Source organism: Montipora capricornis, unplaced genomic scaffold, assembly GCF_036669925.1.
Source record: "Montipora capricornis isolate CH-2021 unplaced genomic scaffold, ASM3666992v2 scaffold_430, whole genome shotgun sequence".
Lineage (NCBI taxonomy): Eukaryota > Metazoa > Cnidaria > Anthozoa > Scleractinia > Acroporidae > Montipora > Montipora capricornis.
In genome coordinates, this window is record NW_027180163.1 from 42978 (window position 1) to 61826 (window position 18849).

At 48.5% G+C, this 18849-nt stretch overlaps 12 non-coding genes across 12 annotated transcripts; 5 read left to right on the plus strand and 7 right to left on the minus strand.

The window, feature by feature from the left end:
• Positions 1-2043: 2043 nt before the first annotated feature.
• LOC138035619 (U2 spliceosomal RNA) lies at positions 2044-2236 on the minus strand. The gene has a single exon (XR_011129625.1). It is a non-coding gene; the product is annotated as a U2 spliceosomal RNA (small nuclear RNA).
• A 268-nt stretch (positions 2237-2504) lies between these two features.
• Positions 2505-2624, plus strand: LOC138035656 (5S ribosomal RNA). Its single transcript, XR_011129658.1, has one exon. It is a non-coding gene; the product is annotated as a 5S ribosomal RNA (ribosomal RNA).
• A 982-nt stretch (positions 2625-3606) lies between these two features.
• Positions 3607-3771, minus strand: LOC138035679 (U1 spliceosomal RNA). The gene has a single exon (XR_011129679.1). It is a non-coding gene; the product is annotated as a U1 spliceosomal RNA (small nuclear RNA).
• Positions 3772-3964: 193 nt separating this feature from the next.
• LOC138035617 (U2 spliceosomal RNA) lies at positions 3965-4156 on the minus strand. Its single transcript, XR_011129623.1, has one exon. It is a non-coding gene; the product is annotated as a U2 spliceosomal RNA (small nuclear RNA).
• A 266-nt stretch (positions 4157-4422) lies between these two features.
• LOC138035631 (5S ribosomal RNA) lies at positions 4423-4541 on the plus strand. The gene has a single exon (XR_011129637.1). It is a non-coding gene; the product is annotated as a 5S ribosomal RNA (ribosomal RNA).
• Positions 4542-5523: 982 nt separating this feature from the next.
• Positions 5524-5686, minus strand: LOC138035677 (U1 spliceosomal RNA). The gene has a single exon (XR_011129677.1). It is a non-coding gene; the product is annotated as a U1 spliceosomal RNA (small nuclear RNA).
• A 4666-nt stretch (positions 5687-10352) lies between these two features.
• On the plus strand, positions 10353-10471 carry LOC138035639 (5S ribosomal RNA). The gene has a single exon (XR_011129642.1). It is a non-coding gene; the product is annotated as a 5S ribosomal RNA (ribosomal RNA).
• Positions 10472-11447: 976 nt separating this feature from the next.
• Positions 11448-11611, minus strand: LOC138035664 (U1 spliceosomal RNA). The gene has a single exon (XR_011129665.1). It is a non-coding gene; the product is annotated as a U1 spliceosomal RNA (small nuclear RNA).
• A 194-nt stretch (positions 11612-11805) lies between these two features.
• On the minus strand, positions 11806-11998 carry LOC138035621 (U2 spliceosomal RNA). The gene has a single exon (XR_011129627.1). It is a non-coding gene; the product is annotated as a U2 spliceosomal RNA (small nuclear RNA).
• A 267-nt stretch (positions 11999-12265) lies between these two features.
• On the plus strand, positions 12266-12385 carry LOC138035646 (5S ribosomal RNA). Its single transcript, XR_011129649.1, has one exon. It is a non-coding gene; the product is annotated as a 5S ribosomal RNA (ribosomal RNA).
• Positions 12386-13363: 978 nt separating this feature from the next.
• On the minus strand, positions 13364-13531 carry LOC138035680 (U1 spliceosomal RNA). Its single transcript, XR_011129680.1, has one exon. It is a non-coding gene; the product is annotated as a U1 spliceosomal RNA (small nuclear RNA).
• Positions 13532-18242: 4711 nt separating this feature from the next.
• Positions 18243-18361, plus strand: LOC138035640 (5S ribosomal RNA). The gene has a single exon (XR_011129643.1). It is a non-coding gene; the product is annotated as a 5S ribosomal RNA (ribosomal RNA).
• The last annotated feature ends 488 nt before the right edge of the window (positions 18362-18849 follow it).

The following is an 18849-nucleotide window of genomic DNA, read 5'->3' on the forward strand; positions in this document are numbered from 1 at the left end:
AGCACGAGTCTTCGATTTAGTAGAAGAGGGCGCAGCTCCGCTCTTCTTAGCCACCTTTGTAAGAGCCTTCCGGGAAGGAGTAACAGAAGAGCTATCAGAGGAGGTCTCAACGGAATCACAACCGCGTTTACGAGGAGTGGATACCTCAACCATTTCCACCTCCAAAGGTTCAACAGATTGGGAGGATGGAGGAACACCCGAAGAAACAAGACTGTCGGTACCACCACTAGCAACAGTACCCTTACGACGCACACCTGTATTCTCAGCCACTTTACATAAAGTGCCACCACTTGGTGGTTTTTTAACATTTTGTAATTTTTTAACAGAATTCTCAGTACTTTTGGCAGCTCCTTTATCAGCTGCGTTAACTAGGTTGCCATTATCCAGTGGCTTAACAGTATTTCTTTTAACATTGTTTAAATTATCACCATTTTGTGAGCTCACACTAATATCATTACGTTTAATGGCATCTTCGCCAGTTTTTTCACCATTATTTAAATTGCCGCCACTAGGCGGTTCCTTAACACTACTGTCACTAGGATTAACACTACTAATGCTGCCGTTACTTTGCGGCACCTTAACGTTACTTTCAGAGTCCTCGTTGGATTCCAGCTCACTGCTGATATCAACGTCACTCAGGGGGCTAAACATGTGATCACTCCCGAGACCAGATGCACGCACCAACTTGTCATCAGCAGAACATGGAGGCAACTCGCTGGCGCTGAGATCGGGAGCAGATCCCCAGGAGGGGAGAGGACCAGGGCCCGTGGCGCAGGCAAAACCGCCTGAGCCAGGGGTGTCCTCACCAGCAGACACAACAGCACCCTCCATGGAGGGTGGAGCGGTCTCAGAGTCAGATGAACCAGTGGGAGGCAAAGCAGAAGGAGAGAAAAACAGGAGGGGGGAAGCCGGAGCCTCCACCTGAGCTTCTGCAGGATCGGGGTTAGCCGCAGCATCCACCCCACTACCACTGGTACCCCACGCGTTTGGTGCATTGGTGCAGTCGCGCTGGACATGGCCAGGTTGGCGGCACCGCATGCAGACGCCCTTGTAGGGGCAATCCTGGGCTTTGTGAGAGCCCGAACAAATATCGCAAGAAATCGGCATCCCTTTATACCATACTTTACATTGATGGTCCTTAACAAGAATAGTACGCGAGATGCCGCGAGCACGAGTCATACGAACGACACGGGAGCCATCCATGACACCATCAAGATGCAACCAGGACCTATGCTGGATCCCATGGACAGTCCCATACTGAGACATGACTTCTTTTAGAACAGAGTGTTCGACCTCAAATGGACAACGGAAAATGAGGACGTTTTCAGGTCTGGGACCCCCACCCCGTACAGGACAAGGGACGCCATCTACAGATAAAGAGTCATTACTTAGGACCGTAGTCTTAATGGACTCATCCTTAAAAGATACACGGACAGATTTGCCAGGCATAAATTGAATTGATACAACATCACCGACACTAAAGGTTGAACAAATTTTCTCAGCAATATAGTTGAGATCACGCTCTTCAGAAAAACCTGACACATCGAGAACAACAGTGCGCCTAAAAAGGCGAGACATGGCTATTAAGAAAAAAAAAGTAAGAAAGGGGACCGGCTAGAGCCGGGAAAGGGCAAAAGCCCCACTCACCACAAATCCAAAGGGCCAAAAACCAGCGAGCTCGTAGATGGCCAAGAAACAGGATGGGTGACCAAAATGGCTGCCTGTGAAGACGAACCAAAAATCCAAAAGGCGGACGCCAAAAGGAAACACCAACCACGCAGAAAGAACCGAAGAACCACGCAACCAAAATGGTAGGGCCTCCGGCCAAGCACAGCGTTCAGGTAAGTATGCCTTTTCAGCCTCTCCGGGACCGCAAAACGCAACTTGTCTGCGCATACCATGTGGTAATGGAGGTCACGTGCTCCTCGTCCTGTCGTGTCGTGCTGTCCACTCGCTGCTATGCTACCTAGAAAAGAGAAGAGAATGTGAAGGTTGGTTGCTTGGTCACTTTTTCTGCTTTCACTTGATTATTTCTTCCCCAGAGGGAAGTGGGCCACGCTCGGAGGTAGTGCTATACCGAGGCAACCCGTGGCCGGGACGAGGCAAGCCTCTTTTCCACGGCCCAGTTCCAAAAATCAGTTTAATATATGAGCTGCTCGATGAGCAGCCGTATCAGATATTAAGCTGATAAGAACAGATACTACACTTGATCTTAGCCAAAAGGCCGAGAAGCGATGCCCGTAAATGCTCACGGCGGACAAGGTGCTCCCAGTCTCATGGCCACGAGATATGGTGGTCCGATTACAATCCGTGCCAAGGAAGGAATGCCCAAAAAGCCAACCTGAAAGCGAGGCGCACACAACGATCGCTCTTGTACAGTGGGCAGCAGCACCAGCATTGCATGGCACTTGCGTTGACGGCAAGAGGACAAATGCACATTGTGCTTGCTCTGACCTCGTTTTCATTTCCCTTATAACAAAGTTAATTTTCACGGCAAATTACTTGTCTACGACCATACCACAGGGAAAAACACGGTTTCTCGTCCGATCACCGAAGTTAAGCCCTGTCGGGCGGGGTTAGTACTTGGATGGGAGACCGCCTGGGAATACCCCGTGTTGTAGGCTTCCCTTTTTCCTTCTGTACACTTGATTATCTCAAAAAATCTCAGTTTCTTTCAATGAAAGAACATTCCAAACCAGGTTTTTTGAACACAACATGCCAACGATATGTCAAGAGATGAGACATACGACAAAAACAAAATAGTTCACACGAGAAAGTGGAACTTGTATTCCCAAGGGAGCGCGTGCGCGCGAGATCTTATCAATCCAACGGTTTATGACATGAAACGTATCTTTTCGTGTGAGCAAAGAACAGGATACGACAAGTAAAAAATGCATGCACTGTTATGCATTAGATGGAAGTTAACCTAGCCCGGATGATATGTATACAACGAAGGCTACAACACTACAACATTGATCTTGCGAAAACGTGACTTACGTGACGTAGCGCACTTCAAAGTCTTACTGTTCCCTGCTCAACACGGACAGTACGTATTCAAAGGGCCGATAAGACACTATCCTGACCATGAAAGATTTACTTTTTATGATAACAATCCAATTAACTGATAACATAGAGAAACCACAAAGTGTTGGCCACAGAAATGTAACGCCAACTGATCTGGCGGGGTCCTCAGTTACTCAATGCAAAACGGGCTCTCCAGAACGCAACATAACACAACGCAAAAGAAAATCTATCGCGATGGAGCAGTACAAACACACATCCACTTACGTTTTCGAAACGATGCACGAGGATAAGAGCTCGACCCGCTGGCATTTTCTTGTCTCACTCGTCTATCGATGGAAATCGATGCGGCTGAAATAAACACGTCGTCTCCCTCTCTGTACGGCCAAGAATGAGAGAAATGAAATCACAGTTTTTCAGTGCACCAAGTACGGAACATTCACCTACAATTTCAGCAGTGGACTTTTCACAAATACAACTCACCTTCCTTAGTCCTTACACCGCCACCGCATCCCTTCCCTGCCCTGCCTGAAACGTTACCAAACAAACCTTCCCATTAGCCAACTTTGCCACCGGGGTTTGGTGCGGGGACTAGCGCGAACGCAGGTCCCCACTACCAGAAATTATACGCTCGAGTTACCCACATTTGGGGTAATCGCAAGGGTCAACCCAATCGAAGTGCAATGAAAAGAGCCTCACCTTGAGAGGACTGCCTCCCTGATCACAGTGCCTCCCGCGTCAGGTAAGTATGCCTTTTCAGCCTCTCCGGGACCGCAAAACGCAACTTGTCTGCGCATACCATGTGGTAATGGAGGTCACGTGCTCTCGTCCTGTCGTGTCGTGCTGTCCACTCGCTGCTATGCTACCTAGAAAAGAGAAGAGAATGTGAAGGTTGGTTGCTTGGTCACTTTTTCTGCTTTCACTTGATTATTTCTTCCCCAGAGGGAAGTGGGCCACGCTCGGAGGTAGTGCTATACCGAGGCAACCCGTGGCCGGGACGAGGCAAGCCTCTTTTCCACGGCCCAGTTCCAAAAATCAGTTTAATATATGAGCTGCTCGATGAGCAGCGTATCAGATATTAAGCTGATAAGAACAGATACTACACTTGATCTTAGCCAAAAGGCCGAGAAGCGATGCCCGTAAATGCTCACGGCGGACAAGGTGCTCCCAGTCTCATGGCCACGAGATATGGTGGTCCGATTACAATCCGTGCCAAGGAAGGAATGCCCAAAGCCAACCTGAAAGCGAGGCGCACACAACGATCGCTCTTGTACAGTGGGCAGCAGCACCAGCATTGCATGGCACTTGCGTTGACGGCAAGGGACAAATGCACATTGTGCTTGCTCTGACCTCGTTTTCATTTTCCCTTATAACAAAGTTAATTTTCACGGCAAATTACTTGTCTACGACCATACCACAGGGAAAACACCGGTTCTCGTCCGATCACCGAAGTTAAGCCCTGTCGGGCGGGGTTAGTACTTGGATGGGAGACCGCCTGGGAATACCCCGTGTTGTAGGCTTCCCTTTTTCCTTCTGTACACTTGATTATCTCAAAAAATCTCAGTTTCTTTCAATGAAAGAACATTCCAAACCAGGTTTTTTGAACACAACATGCCAACGATATGTCAAAGATGAGACATACGACAAAAACAAAATAGTTCACACGAGAAAGTGGAACTTGTATTCCCAAGGGAGCGCGTGCGCGCGAGATCTTATCAATCCAACGTTTATGACATGAAAACGTATCTTTTCGTGTGAGCAAAGAACAGGATACGACAAGTAAAAAATGCATGCACTGTTATGCATTAGATGGAAGTTAACCTAGCCCGGATGATATGTATACAACGAAGGCTACAACACTACAACATTGATCTTGCGAAAACGTGACTTACGTGACGTAGCGCACTTCAAAGTCTTACTGTTCCCTGCTCAACACGGGACAGTACGTATTCAAAGGGCCGATAAGACACTATCCTGACCATGAAAGATTTACTTTTTATGATGAAACAATCCAATTAACTGATAACATAGAGAAACCACAAAGTGTTGGCCACAGAAATGTAACGCCAACTGATCTGGCGGGTCCTCAGTTACTCAATGCAAAACGGGCTCTCCAGAACGCAACATAACACAACGCAAAAGAAATCTATCGCGATGGAGCAGTACAAACACACATCCACTTACGTTTTCGAAACGATGCACGAGGATAAGAGCTCGACCCGCTGGCATTTTCTTGTCTCACTCGTCTATCGATGGAAATCGATGCGGCTGAAATAAACACGTCGTCTCCCTCTCTGTACGGCCAAGAATGAGAGAAATGAAATCACAGTTTTTCAGTGCACCAAGTACGGAACATTCACCTACAATTTCAGCAGTGGACTTCACAAATACAACTCACCTTCCTTAGTCCTTACACCGCCACCGCATCTCCTTCCCTGCCCTGCCCTGAAACGTTACCAACAAACCTTCCCATTAGCCAACTTTGCCACCGGGGTTTTGGTGCGGGGACTAGCGCGAACGCAGGTCCCCACTACCAGAAATTATACGCTCGAGTTACCCACATTTGGGGTAATCGCAAGGGTCAACCCAATCGAAGTGCAATGAAAGAGCCTCACCTGAGAGGACTGCCTCCCTGATCACAGTGCCTCCCGCGTCAGGTAAGTTTTTTTTATGTTTAAGGCGAATGGCAGCCCCCCGGTAGGGTGAGTGCAATGGCTGCCAGACATTCAGACTCATCCATCAACAACAATGGTTCGCCTCAAACGGGGGTGCACCAGCACGTCAAACGTCACCGGGGAATCGAACCCCGCCCCTACAAACAAAAAACAAAAACACAAACTAACGAAGAAAAAGCATTCACGAGACGCCTCGTCCGACTTACACTCGAGAATGGCATTTTCCACATCAAACAAACAAACAAGCAACCAACAGGACGAAGGACTACAGGACAAAACAAAAACAACCGAACTGTGCAGCGGCGAATGGCAGACCTGACAAGGACGCCAGTCAGAAAGACTCATCCTACAGGAGTAGGTACGCCGCGAGACAGCAACAGCTTGGGGCGACAATGGGACTAGAACTGGGACAGAGAAAAACGACCATTGCAAACAGAGCCGATAATGCCAGACGCACCCCCCACTGACGATGAAAATAACGTAGACGACGACGGGGGGACTTGAAACGCTTAAAAAAGGAGAGGTAGATTGAACTTGACACGAGAGCGGACCTTTGCGATGACATCGAGAGCACGGCGGCGGCACATTACGGAAACGAAAGTCATTCCGAGCGAGCCAGATAAAATACTTACAGACACCTAGGATGTACACGAAAACACGAGGAACTCGACGGATCTCAGCCGGGTCAAAACCAAACAGCACGTGACGGCAAACCAAAGAAGGGGACGAAGACGAAAAACCAAACAATAGAGACTGTAACCATGAAAGAACACTATGAGCAAGAGGGCAGGAGAAAAACAAGTGAGAAGGACATTCAGAGGCAAGACGGCAAAAGCAAGAAGGGTCGACCGAGTAAGTACCCAAACCGACAAGGCGATCGGCAGTGTACAACACGCCATGGGCGACCTTCCAGTTGAGATCGATCACTGGCGGTCAAGATTGAAGAAGAACAATTGGGACCAGGTCGAAGGCCAGTAGAGAGAGCCATACAAAGGGAAAAACTTGTCAACACAATGGGGAATCGGACGATCCTCAGACAGCAAAAACAAATAAACAGAATTTGCAGAGATAGAGGAAACAGCAGCAACATGATGAGGGGACAAAGACGCAATGACAAGGGAGGAGGAACGCCGACGGGAAAAGAACCACCAACCAAACGCCAAGCAGACAGAAGAGCAGAGTAAAAACGGGGGGAGGGACTTGGAGGAAAAGGCCTCAGGACGGGACAGAACATCAAGAGCAGGGACACCAAAACGAGAATCACACCAAAAGGAAAAGAAATGGACCCAACTACTCGGCGGAGAAACAGTGAAACGCCGAACCCACTGGACAAGAAGCGCGCAGAAACCTTAAGACGAAGATCAATGACAGAAAAAACCACCAGCAGATGTAGGCTGAACAACAACAGCACGAGAAACCAGATCGCGTTTGCCCTTCCAAAAAAACCCAAAAAACCAATTTACAAAGCTCGGAAGAAAAACCCAAGGGGGGACATGAATTAGGGAGGCAATGTACCAAACCCTAGAAAGGGCCAAGGCGTTGATGACGAGAGCTCTCCCCGCCGTAGGACAGGGAGCGTTGCCTCCAAGAAGCCAGCACATTCTCCACGGCATCAATCCTAGGACGCCAGTTCACTTCTCCAAATTCCCAGGCCCAATAAAGACGACGCCCAGCCTTTGATCTTGGCCGAGGTCCAGTCCAGGGTGACAGGGGGGTCAGTCCTGCCAGACCACGAACCGAGCCACAATCCCTTGGATTTGGACTGATTAAGCTTAGCACCAGAACCCCTTTCAAAAAAGAGCATAAACTTCAAAAATAGCAGCAATGGCAATATCAGACGTGACAATGAGAGAGGTGTCATCGGCGTACTGCGAGATCGGAGACAGGGCCCGCGGGGCCCCGGGGACAGAAAGACCAATGATACGTGGATTGGCACGAATGTTAACAGCAAGCACTTCAGAAACTAGAACATACAATAATGGAGACAAAGGACAGCCCTGACGCACGCCACGAGACAAAGGAAAAACCGAGACAGATAACCATTAACAACTACAGAGCTTTGGACAGCAGAATAGAACAGAACAACCCAACGGACAAAAGATGGCCAAAACCCATCCTCGACAAAGTAGCACACATAAATGACCAATCCACTCTATCAAAGGCCTTTTCCTGGTCTAGGAGAGAACGGCAACCGGGATGTCAGATTCCGTGGCAAAGGCAACCACATCACGCAAAAGAGCAACATTCTCGCCAATAAACCTGCCAGGAACACCGCAGGTCTGATCCTCACTAACAACCAGATGGATAACTTGAGAAGGCGCCCAGCAATAACACGAGAAGCAAGCTTATAGTCGACGTTGAGAAGGGAGATGGGGCGCCAGTTACGAGCGTCCAACGATCTCCCTTCTTAAAGATTAAGGATATGAGACCCGCCGTTGAGACAAAGACATAGAACCAGACAGATAACACGAATTCAAGACCTCCACTAAATCAGACCCAAGGACGTCCCAGAATTTCAGTAAAACTCCATGGGGAGGCCATCGGACCCCGGGGCTTTACGACGAGCCATGCCAACAAGGGCACGATGACACTCCTCAAGAGTCAGAAAGAAAGCCTCCACAAAGATCAGCTTGGGCAGATGAAAGGACCGAGGACACATTACTGAAAGAATATCTTGAGCGGCGGAATCCGTAGGACAGGCAGTAAAAAGAGAGGAGGAGTAGAAAGTGGCGAACGAAGAACACAGATCAGAAGGTGTTGAAACAATGGACCCATCAGGGTTCCGAAGCGCAGAAACCCACCGGTCAGCAGACCGTTTCTTCTCTAAACGAAAAAGTACGCCGACGAGACTTCGCCCTCCTCAACCCATCGGACACGTGACCGTACTTGGGCACCTTGAGCAGCCCTGATGTCATAGGCGGAAAGCTGTTCAAGGGTGGATCGATAAACACCTAAAACAGACAGGCAACCAGCATCAAGCCGTGCCTTGAGGTGTGCCGCCAACCTAGCCAACAAATCGCGTGACCAAGATTCTTTCTGCGACCGGCGCACACAGTAAGATACCGTAATGCCCTTGATCTTTGCTTTACCGGAATCCCACCACTTGGAAAGAGAGGAAAAAACAGAGCTTACAGTCCTTCCAATCGGCCCAAAAGTCAGAAATAAGGCGACAGTACTCCTCCTCCTCCAGGACTGAGGTATTAAGCTTCCAAAGCCCCGGACCAGGAGGAATAACGTCAGGAACAGTAAGAGAGAGCAGGACACAGCACAATGGTCTGAAAACGGACACGAAGAATTTCACAAACAGAGACAGACGCAACCCAGACATAAGGGCACCCAATTAGATCTATACGGGAGGAGATAGAGCCATCCGCCTTAGTCCAGGTAAAGGCGGAGGAAGACGGATGGAGGTATCTCCAAATATCAATACAACAGACATCGTCAAAAAGACGACCAAGGGCAACAACACTCTCACGCGAGGTATCACCGACCCACGGAGCCCACACGGTCAGCAGCGCGATCAAAGACGGTATTAAAATCGCCGGAGGAGGGTGGGAACTGAAGGGTCTAATCGGGAAGAGACCCCGTCCAGGAAGGCATCACGATCAGGGTTACGATTGGGAGCATAAATGCAAGCAACCCTGAACACAGCGCCACGCAAAGAAAACTCACTACATAACAAAAACCGACCACAACTATCAGAGGAAGATTTAACAAGGGACAACACTGGACGAAACAAAACAATACAACCACAAGACTTATTAGAGCCGGGAGACACCACAACGGAAAGACCAGATGACTGGAACCAGGACTGACACTCACTGAGGGAGATGCAGTGGGCCTCTTGGAGGCACACTACATCAGGAACAACAGGCAAGGAATGAAGCCACTGTACAACCCAGCTCGCTTAGACTGGTCTCGCAGACCGTTGACGTTAATTGAGACAACTGACAGAGCCATAATGGAGTACAGTAAAAGAGTAACTATGTACGTGCTTTGCGTTGGGGGAGGGAAACCGACACATCAGGCAACCTTTCGGCTTCGCAGACTTGACAGTATCAGCTGAAGCACGAGTCTTCGATTTAGTAGAAGAGGGCGCAGCTCCGCTCTTCTTAGCCACCTTTGTAAGAGCCTTCCGGAAGGAGTAACAGAAGAGCTATCAGAGGAGGTCTCAACGGAATCACAACCGCGTTTACGAGGAGTGGATACCTCAACCATTTCCACCTCCAAAGGTTCAACAGATTGGGAGGATGGAGGAACACCCGAAGAAACAAGACTGTCGGTACCACCACTAGCAACAGTACCCTTACGACGCACACCTGTATTCTCAGCCACTTTACATAAAGTGCCACCACTTGTGTGTTTTTTAACATTTTGTAATTTTTCGATGCCCGTAAATGCTCACGGCGGACAAGGTGCTCCCAGTCTCATGGCCACGAGATATGGTGGTCCGATTACAATCCGTGCCAAGGAAGGAATGCCCAAAGCCAACCTGAAAGCGAGGCGCACACAACGATCGCTCTTGTACAGTGGGCAGCAGCACCAGCATTGCATGGCACTTGCGTTGACGGCAAGAGGACAAATGCACATTGTGCTTGCTCTGACCTCGTTTTCATTTTCCCTTATAACAAAGTTAATTTTCACGGCAAATTACTTGTCTACGACCATACCACAGGGAAAACACCGGTTCTCGTCCGATCACCGAAGTTAAGCCCTGTCGGGCGGGGTTAGTACTTGGATGGGAGACCGCCTGGGAATACCCCGTGTTGTAGGCTTCCCTTTTTCCTTCTGTACACTTGATTATCTCAAAAAATCTCAGTTTCTTTCAATGAAAGAACATTCCAAACCAGGTTTTTTGAACACAACATGCCAACGATATGTCAAAGATGAGACATACGACAAAAACAAAATAGTTCACACGAGAAAGTGGAACTTGTATTCCCAAGGGAGCGCGTGCGCGCGAGATCTTATCAATCCAACGTTTATGACATGAAACGTATCTTTTCGTGTGAGCAAAGAACAGGATACGACAAGTAAAAAATGCATGCACTGTTATGCATTAGATGGAAGTTAACCTAGCCCGGATGATATGTATACAACGAAGGCTACAACACTACAACATTGATCTTGCGAAAACGTGACTTACGTGACGTAGCGCACTTCAAAGTCTTACTGTTCCCTGCTCAACACGGACAGTACGTATTCAAAGGGCCGATAAGACACTATCCTGACCATGAAAGATTTACTTTTTATGATAACAATCCAATTAACTGATAACATAGAGAAACCACAAAGTGTTGGCCACAGAAATGTAACGCCAACTGATCTGGCGGGTCCTCAGTTACTCAATGCAAAACGGGCTCTCCAGAACGCAACATAACACAACGCAAAAGAAATCTATCGCGATGGAGCAGTACAAACACACATCCACTTACGTTTTCGAAACGATGCACGAGGATAAGAGCTCGACCCGCTGGCATTTTCTTGTCTCACTCGTCTATCGATGGAAATCGATGCGGCTGAAATAAACACGTCGTCTCCCTCTCTGTACGGCCAAGAATGAGAGAAATGAAATCACAGTTTTTCAGTGCACCAAGTACGGAACATTCACCTACAATTTCAGCAGTGGACTTCACAAATACAACTCACCTTCCTTAGTCCTTACACCGCCACCGCATCTCCTTCCCTGCCCTGCCTGAAACGTTACCAACAAACCTTCCCATTAGCCAACTTTGCCACCCGGGTTTGGTGCGGGGACTAGCGCGAACGCAGGTCCCCACTACCAGAAATTATACGCTCGAGTTACCCACATTTGGGGTAATCGCAAGGGTCAACCCAATCGAAGTGCAATGAAAGAGCCTCACCTTGAGAGGACTGCCTCCCTGATCACAGTGCCTCCCGCGTCAGGTAAGTATGCCTTTTCAGCCTCTCCGGGACCGCAAAACGCAACTTGTCTGCGCATACCATGTGGTAATGGAGGTCACGTGCTCCTCGTCCTGTCGTGTCGTGCTGTCCACTCGCTGCTATGCTACCTAGAAAAGAGAAGAGAATGTGAAGGTTGGTTGCTTGGTCACTTTTTCTGCTTTCACTTGATTATTTCTTCCCCAGAGGGAAGTGGGCCACGCTCGGAGGTAGTGCTATACCGAGGCAACCCGTGGCCGGGACGAGGCAAGCCTCTTTTCCACGGCCCAGTTCCAAAAATCAGTTTAATATATGAGCTGCTCGATGAGCAGCGTATCAGATATTAAGCTGATAAGAACAGATTACTACACTTGATCTTAGCCAAAAGGCCGAGAAGCGATGCCCGTAAATGGCTCACGGCGGACAAGGTGCTCCCAGTCTCATGGCCACGAGATATGGTGGTCCGTTACAATCCGTGCCAAGGAAGGAATGCCCAAAGCCAACCTGAAAGCGAGGCGCACACAACGATCGCTCTTGTACAGTGGGCAGCAGCACCAGCATTGCATGGCACTTGCGTGACGGCAAGAGGACAAATGCACATTGTGCTTGCTCTGACCTCGTTTTCATTTTCCCTTATAACAAAGTTTAATTTTCACGGCAAATTACTTGTCTACGACCATACCACAGGGAAAACACCGGTTCTCGTCCGATCACCGAAGTTAAGCCCTGTCGGGCGGGGTTTAGTACTTGGATGGGAGACCGCCTGGGAATACCCCGTGTTGTAGGCTTCCCTTTTTCTTCTGTACACTTGATTATCTCAAAAAATCTCAGTTTCTTTCAATGAAAGAAAGACACATTCCAAACCAGGTTTTTTGAACACAACATGCCAACGATATGTCAAAGATGAGACATACGACAAAAACAAAATAGTTCACACGAGAAAGTGGAACTTGTATTCCCAAGGGAGCGCGTGCGCGCGAGATCTTATCAATCCAACGTTTATGACATGAAACGTATCTTTTCGTGTGAGCAAAGAACAGGATACGACAAGTAAAAAATGCATGCACTGTTATGCATTAGATGGAAGTTAACCTAGCCCGGATGATATGTATACAACGAAGGCTACAACACTACAACATTGATCTTGCGAAAACGTGACTTACGTGACGTAGCGCACTTCAAAGTCTTACTGTTCCCTGCTCAACACGGACAGTACGTATTCAAAGGGCCGATAAAGACACTATCCTGAACCATGAAAGATTTACTTTTTATGATAACAATCCAATTAACTGATAACATAGAGAAACCACAAAGTGTTGGCACAGAAATGTAACGCCAACTGATCTGGCGGGTCCTCAGTTACTCAATGCAAACGGGGCTCTCCAGAACGCAACATAACACAACGCAAAAGAAATCTATCGCGATGGAGCAGTACAAACACACATCCACTTACGTTTTCGAAACGATGCACGAGGATAAGAGCTCGACCCGCTGGCATTTTCTTGTCTCACTCGTCTATCGATGGAAATCGATGCGGCTGAAATAAACACGTCGTCTCCCTCTCTGTACGGCCAAGAATGAGAGAAATGAAATCACAGTTTTTCAGTGCACCAAGTACGGACATTCACCTACAATTTCAGCAGTGGACTTCACAAATACAACTCACCTTCCTTAGTCCTTACACCGCCACCGCATCTCCTTCCCTGCCCTGCCTGAAACGTTACCAACAAACTTCCCATTAGCCAACTTTGCCACCGGGGTTTGGTGCGGGACTAAGCGCGAACGCAGGTCCCCACTACCAGAAATTATACGCTCGAGTTACCCACATTTGGGGTAATCGCAAGGGTCAACCCCAATCGAAGTGCAATGAAAGAGCCTCACCTTGAGAGGACTGCCTCCCTGATCACCAAGTGCCTCCCGCGTCAGGTAAGTTTTTTTTATGTTTAAGGCGAATGGCAGCCCCCCGGTAGGGTGAGTGCAATGGCTGCCAGACATTCAGACTCATCCATCAACAACAATGGTTCGCCTCAAACGGGGGTGCACCAGCACGTCAAACGTCACCGGGGAATCGAACCCCGCCCCTACAAACAAAAAAAAAAAACAAAACTAACGAAGAAAAGCATTCACGAGACGCCTCGTCCGACTTACACTCGAGAATGGCATTTCCACATCAAACAAACAAACAAGCAAACCAACAGGACGAAGGACTACAGGACAAAACAAAAACAACCGAACTGTGCAGCGGCGAATGGCAGACCTGACAAGGACGCCAGTCAGAAAGACTCATCCTAACAGGAGTAGGTACGCCGCGAGACAGCAACAGCTTGGGGCGACAATGGGACTAGAACTGGGACAGAGAAAAACGACCATTGCAAACAGAGCCGATAATGCCAGACGCACCCCACTGACGATGAAAATAACGTAGACGACGGGGGGACTTGAAACGCTTAAAAAGGAGAGGTAGATTGAACTTGACACGAGAGCGGACCTTTGCGATGACATCGAGAGCACCGGGCGGCACATTACGGAAACGAAAGTCATTCCGAGCGAGCCAGATAAAATACTTACAGACAACCTAGGATGTACACGAAAACACGAGGAACTCGACGGATCTCAGCCGGGTCAAAAACCAAACAGCACGTGACGGCAAACCAAAGAAGGGGACGAAGACGAAAAAACCAAACAATAGAGACTGTAACCATGAAAGAACACTATGAGCAAGAGGGCAGGAGAAAAACAAGTGAGAAGGACATTCAGAGGCAAGACGGCAAAAAGCAAGAAGGGTCGACCGAGTACCCAAAAACCGACAAGGCGATCGGCAGTGTACAACACGCCATGGCGACCTTTCAGTTGAGATCGATCACTGGGCGGTCAAGATTGAAGAAGAACAATTGGGACCAGGTCGAAGGCCAGTAGAGAGTATAGCCATACAAAGGAAAAAACTTGTCAACACAATGGGGAGTCGGACGATCCTCAGACAGCAAAAACAAATAAACAGAATTTGCAGAGATAGAGGAAACAGCAGCAAACATGATGAGGGGACAAAGACGCAATGACAAGGGAGGAACGACGCCGACGGGAAAAGGAACCACCAACCAAACGCCAAGCAGACAGAAGAGCAGAGTAAAACGGGGGGAGGGACTTGGAGGAAAAGGCCTCAGGACGGGACAGAACAACATCAAGAGCAGGGACACCAAAACGAGAATCACACCAAAAGGAAAAGAAATGGACCCAACTACGCGGAGAAAACAGTGAAACGCCGAACCCACTGGACAAGAAGCGCAGAAACCTTAAGACGAAGATCAATGACAGAAAAACCCACCAGCAGATGTAGGCTGAACAACAACAGCACGAGAAACCAGATCGCGTTTGCCCTTCCAAAAAAACCCAAAAACCAATTTACAAAGCTCGGAAGAAACCCAAGGGGGGACATGAATTAGGGAGGCAATGTACCAAAACCCTAGAAAGGGCCAAGGCGTTGATGACGAGAGCTCTCCCGCCGTAGGACAGGGAGCGTTGCCTCCAAGAAGCCAGCACATTCTCCACGGCATCAATCCTAGGACGCCAGTTCACTTCCTCCAAATTCCCAGGCCCAATAAAGACGCCCAGCACTTTGATCTTGGCCGAGGTCCCAGTCCAGGGTGACAGGGGGGTCAGTCCTGCCAGACCACGAACCGAGCCACAATCCCTTGGATTTGGATCCCTGATTAAGCTTAGCACCAGAACCCCTTTCAAAAAGAGCATAAACTTCAAAAATAGCAGCAATGGCAATATCAGACGTGACAATGAGAGAGGTGTCATCGGCGTACTGCGAGATCGGAGACAGGGCCCGCGGGGGCCCGGGGACAGAAAGACCAATGATACGTGGATTGGCACGAATGTTAACAGCAAGCACTTCAGAAACTAGAACATACAATAATGGAGACAAAGGACAGCCCTGACGCACGCCACGAGACAAAGGAAAAAACCGAGACAGATAACCATTAACAACTACAGAGCTTTGGACAGCAGAATAGAACAGAACAACCCAACGGACAAAAGATGGGCCAAAACCCATCCTCGACAAAGTAGCACACATAAATGACCAATCCACTCTATCAAAGGCCTTTTCCTGGTCTAAGGAGAGAACGGCAACGGGATGTCAGATTCCGTGGCAAAGGCAACCACATCACGCAAAAGAGCAACATTCTCGCCAATAAACCTGCCAGGAACACCGCAGGTCTGATCCTCACTAACAAACCAGATGGATAACTTTGAGAAGGCGCCCAGCAATAAACACGAGAAGCAAGCTTATAGTCGACGTTGAGAAGGGAGATGGGGCGCCAGTTACGAGCGTCCAACCGATCTCCCTTCTTAAAGATTAAGGATATGAGACCCCGCCGTTGAGACAAAGACATAGAACCAGACAGATAACACGAATTCAAGACCTCCACTAAATCAGACCCAAGGACGTCCCAGAATTTCAAGTTAAAACTCCATGGGAGAGGCCATCGGACCCCGGGGCTTTACGACGAGCCATGCCAACAAGGGCACGATGACACTCCTCAAGAGTCAGAAAGCCCTCACAAAGATCAGCTTGGGCAGATGAAAGGACGAGGGACACATTACTGAGAAGAATATCTTGAGCGGCGGAATCCGTAGGACAGGCAGTAAAAAAAGAGAGGAGTAGAAAGTGGCGAACGAAGAACACAGATCAGAAGGTGTTGAAACAATGGACCCATCAGGGTTCCGAAGCGCAGAAACCCACCGGTCAGCAGACCGTTTCTTCTCTAAACGAAAAAAGTACGCCGATGAGACTTCGCCCTCCTCAACCCATCGGACACACGTGACCGTACTTGGGCACCTTGAGCAGCCCTGATGTCATAGGCGGAAAGCTGTTCAAGGGTGGATCGATAAACACCTAAAACAGACAGGCAACCAGCATCAAGCCGTGCCTTGAGGTGTGCCGCCAACTAGCCAACAAATCGCGTGACCAAGATTCTTTCTGCGACCGGCGCACACAGTAAGATACCGTAATGCCCTTCGATCTTTGCTTTACCGGAATCCCACCACTTGGAAAGAGAGGAAAAACAGAGCTTACAGTCCTTCCAATCGGCCCAAAAGTCAGAAATAAGGCGACAGACCAGTACTCCTCCTCCTCCAGGACTGAGGTATTAAGCTTCCAAAGCCCCGGACCAGGAGGAATAACGTCAGGAACAGTAAGAGAGCAGGACACAGCACAATGGTCTGAAAACGGACACGGAAGAATTTCACAAACAGAGACAGAGACGCAACCCAGACATAAGGGCACCCAATTAGATCTATACGGGAGGAGATAGAGCCATCCGCCTTAGTCCAGGTAAAGGCGGAGGAAGACGGATGGAGGTATCTCCAAATATCAATACAACAGACATCGTCAAAAAGACGACCAAGGGCAACAACACTCTCACGCGAGGTATCACCGACCACGGAGCCCACACGGTCAGCAGCGCGATCAAAGACGGTATTAAAATCGCCGGCGAGGAGGGTGGGAACTGAAGGGTCTAATCGGGAAGAGACCCCGTCCAGGAAGGCATCACGATCAGGGTTACGATTGGGAGCATAAATGCAAGCAACCCTGAACACAGCGCCACGCAAAGAAAACTCACATAACAAAAACCGACCACAACTATCAGAGGAAGAGATTTAACAAGGGACAACACTGGACGAAAACAAAAACATACAACCACAAGGACTTATTAGAGCCGGAGACACCACAACGGAAAGACCAGATGACTGGAAACCAGGACTGACACTCACTGAGGGAGATGCAGTGGGCCTCTTGGAGGCACACTACATCAGGAAACAACAGGCAAGGAATGAAGCCACTGTACAAACCCAGCTCGCTTAGACTGGTCTCGCAGACCGTTGACGTTAATTGAGACAACTGACAGAGCCATAATGGAGTACAGTAAAAGAGTAACTATGTACGTGCTTTGCGTTGGGGGAGGGAAAACGACACATCAGGCAAACCTTCGTGCTTCGCAGACTTGACAGTATCAGCTGAAGCACGAGTCTTCGATTTAGTAGAAGAGGGCGCAGCTCCGCTCTTCTTAGCCACCTTTGTAAGAGCCTTCCGGGAAGGAGTAACAGAAGAGCTATCAGAGGAGGTTCTCAACGGAATCACAACCGCGTTTACGAGGAGTGGATACCTCAACCATTTCCACCTCCAAAGGTTCAACAGATTGGGAGGATGGAGGAAACACCCGAAGAAACAAGACTGTCGGTACCACCACTAGCAAACAGTACCCCTTACGACGCACACCTGTATTCTCAGCCACTTTACATAAAGTGCCACCACTTGGTGGTTTTTAACATTTTGTAATTTTTTAACAGAATCTCAGTACTTTTGGCAGCGATGCCCGTAAATGCTCACGGCGGACAAGGTGCTCCCAGTCTCATGGCCACGAGATATGGTGGTCCGATTACAATCCGTGCCAAGGAAGGAATGCCCAAAGCCAACCTGAAAGCGAGGCGCACACAACGATCGCTCTTGTACAGTGGGCAGCAGCACCAGCATTGCATGGCACTTGCGTTGACGGCAAGAGGACAAATGCACATTGTGCTTGCTCTGACCTCGTTTTCATTTTCCCTTATAACAAAGTTAATTTTCACGGCAAATTACTTGTCTACGACCATACCACAGGGAAAACACCGGTTCTCGTCCGATCACCGAAGTTAAGCCCTGTCGGGCGGGGTTAGTACTTGGATGGGAGACCGCCTGGGAATACCCCGTGTTGTAGGCTTCCCTTTTTCCTTCTGTACACTTGATTATCTCAAAAAATCTCAGTTTCTTTCAATGAAAGAACATTCCAAACCAGGTTTTTTGAACACAACATGCCAACGATATGTCAAAGATGAGACATACGACAAAAACAAAATAGTTCACACGAGAAAGTGGAACTTGTATTCCCAAGGGAGCGCGTGCGCGCGAGATCTTATCAATCCAACGTTTATGACATGAAACGTATCTTTTCGTGTGAGCAAAGAACAGGATACGACAAGTAAAAAATGCATGCACTGTTATGCATTAGATGGAAGTTAACCTAGCCCGGATGATATGTATACAACGAAGGCTACAACACTACAACATTGATCTTGCGAAAACGTGACTTACGTGACGTAGCGCACTTCAAAGTCTTACTGTTCCCTGCTCAACACGGACAGTACGTATTCAAAGGGCCGATAAGACACTATCCTGACCATGAAAGATTTACTTTTTATGATAACAATC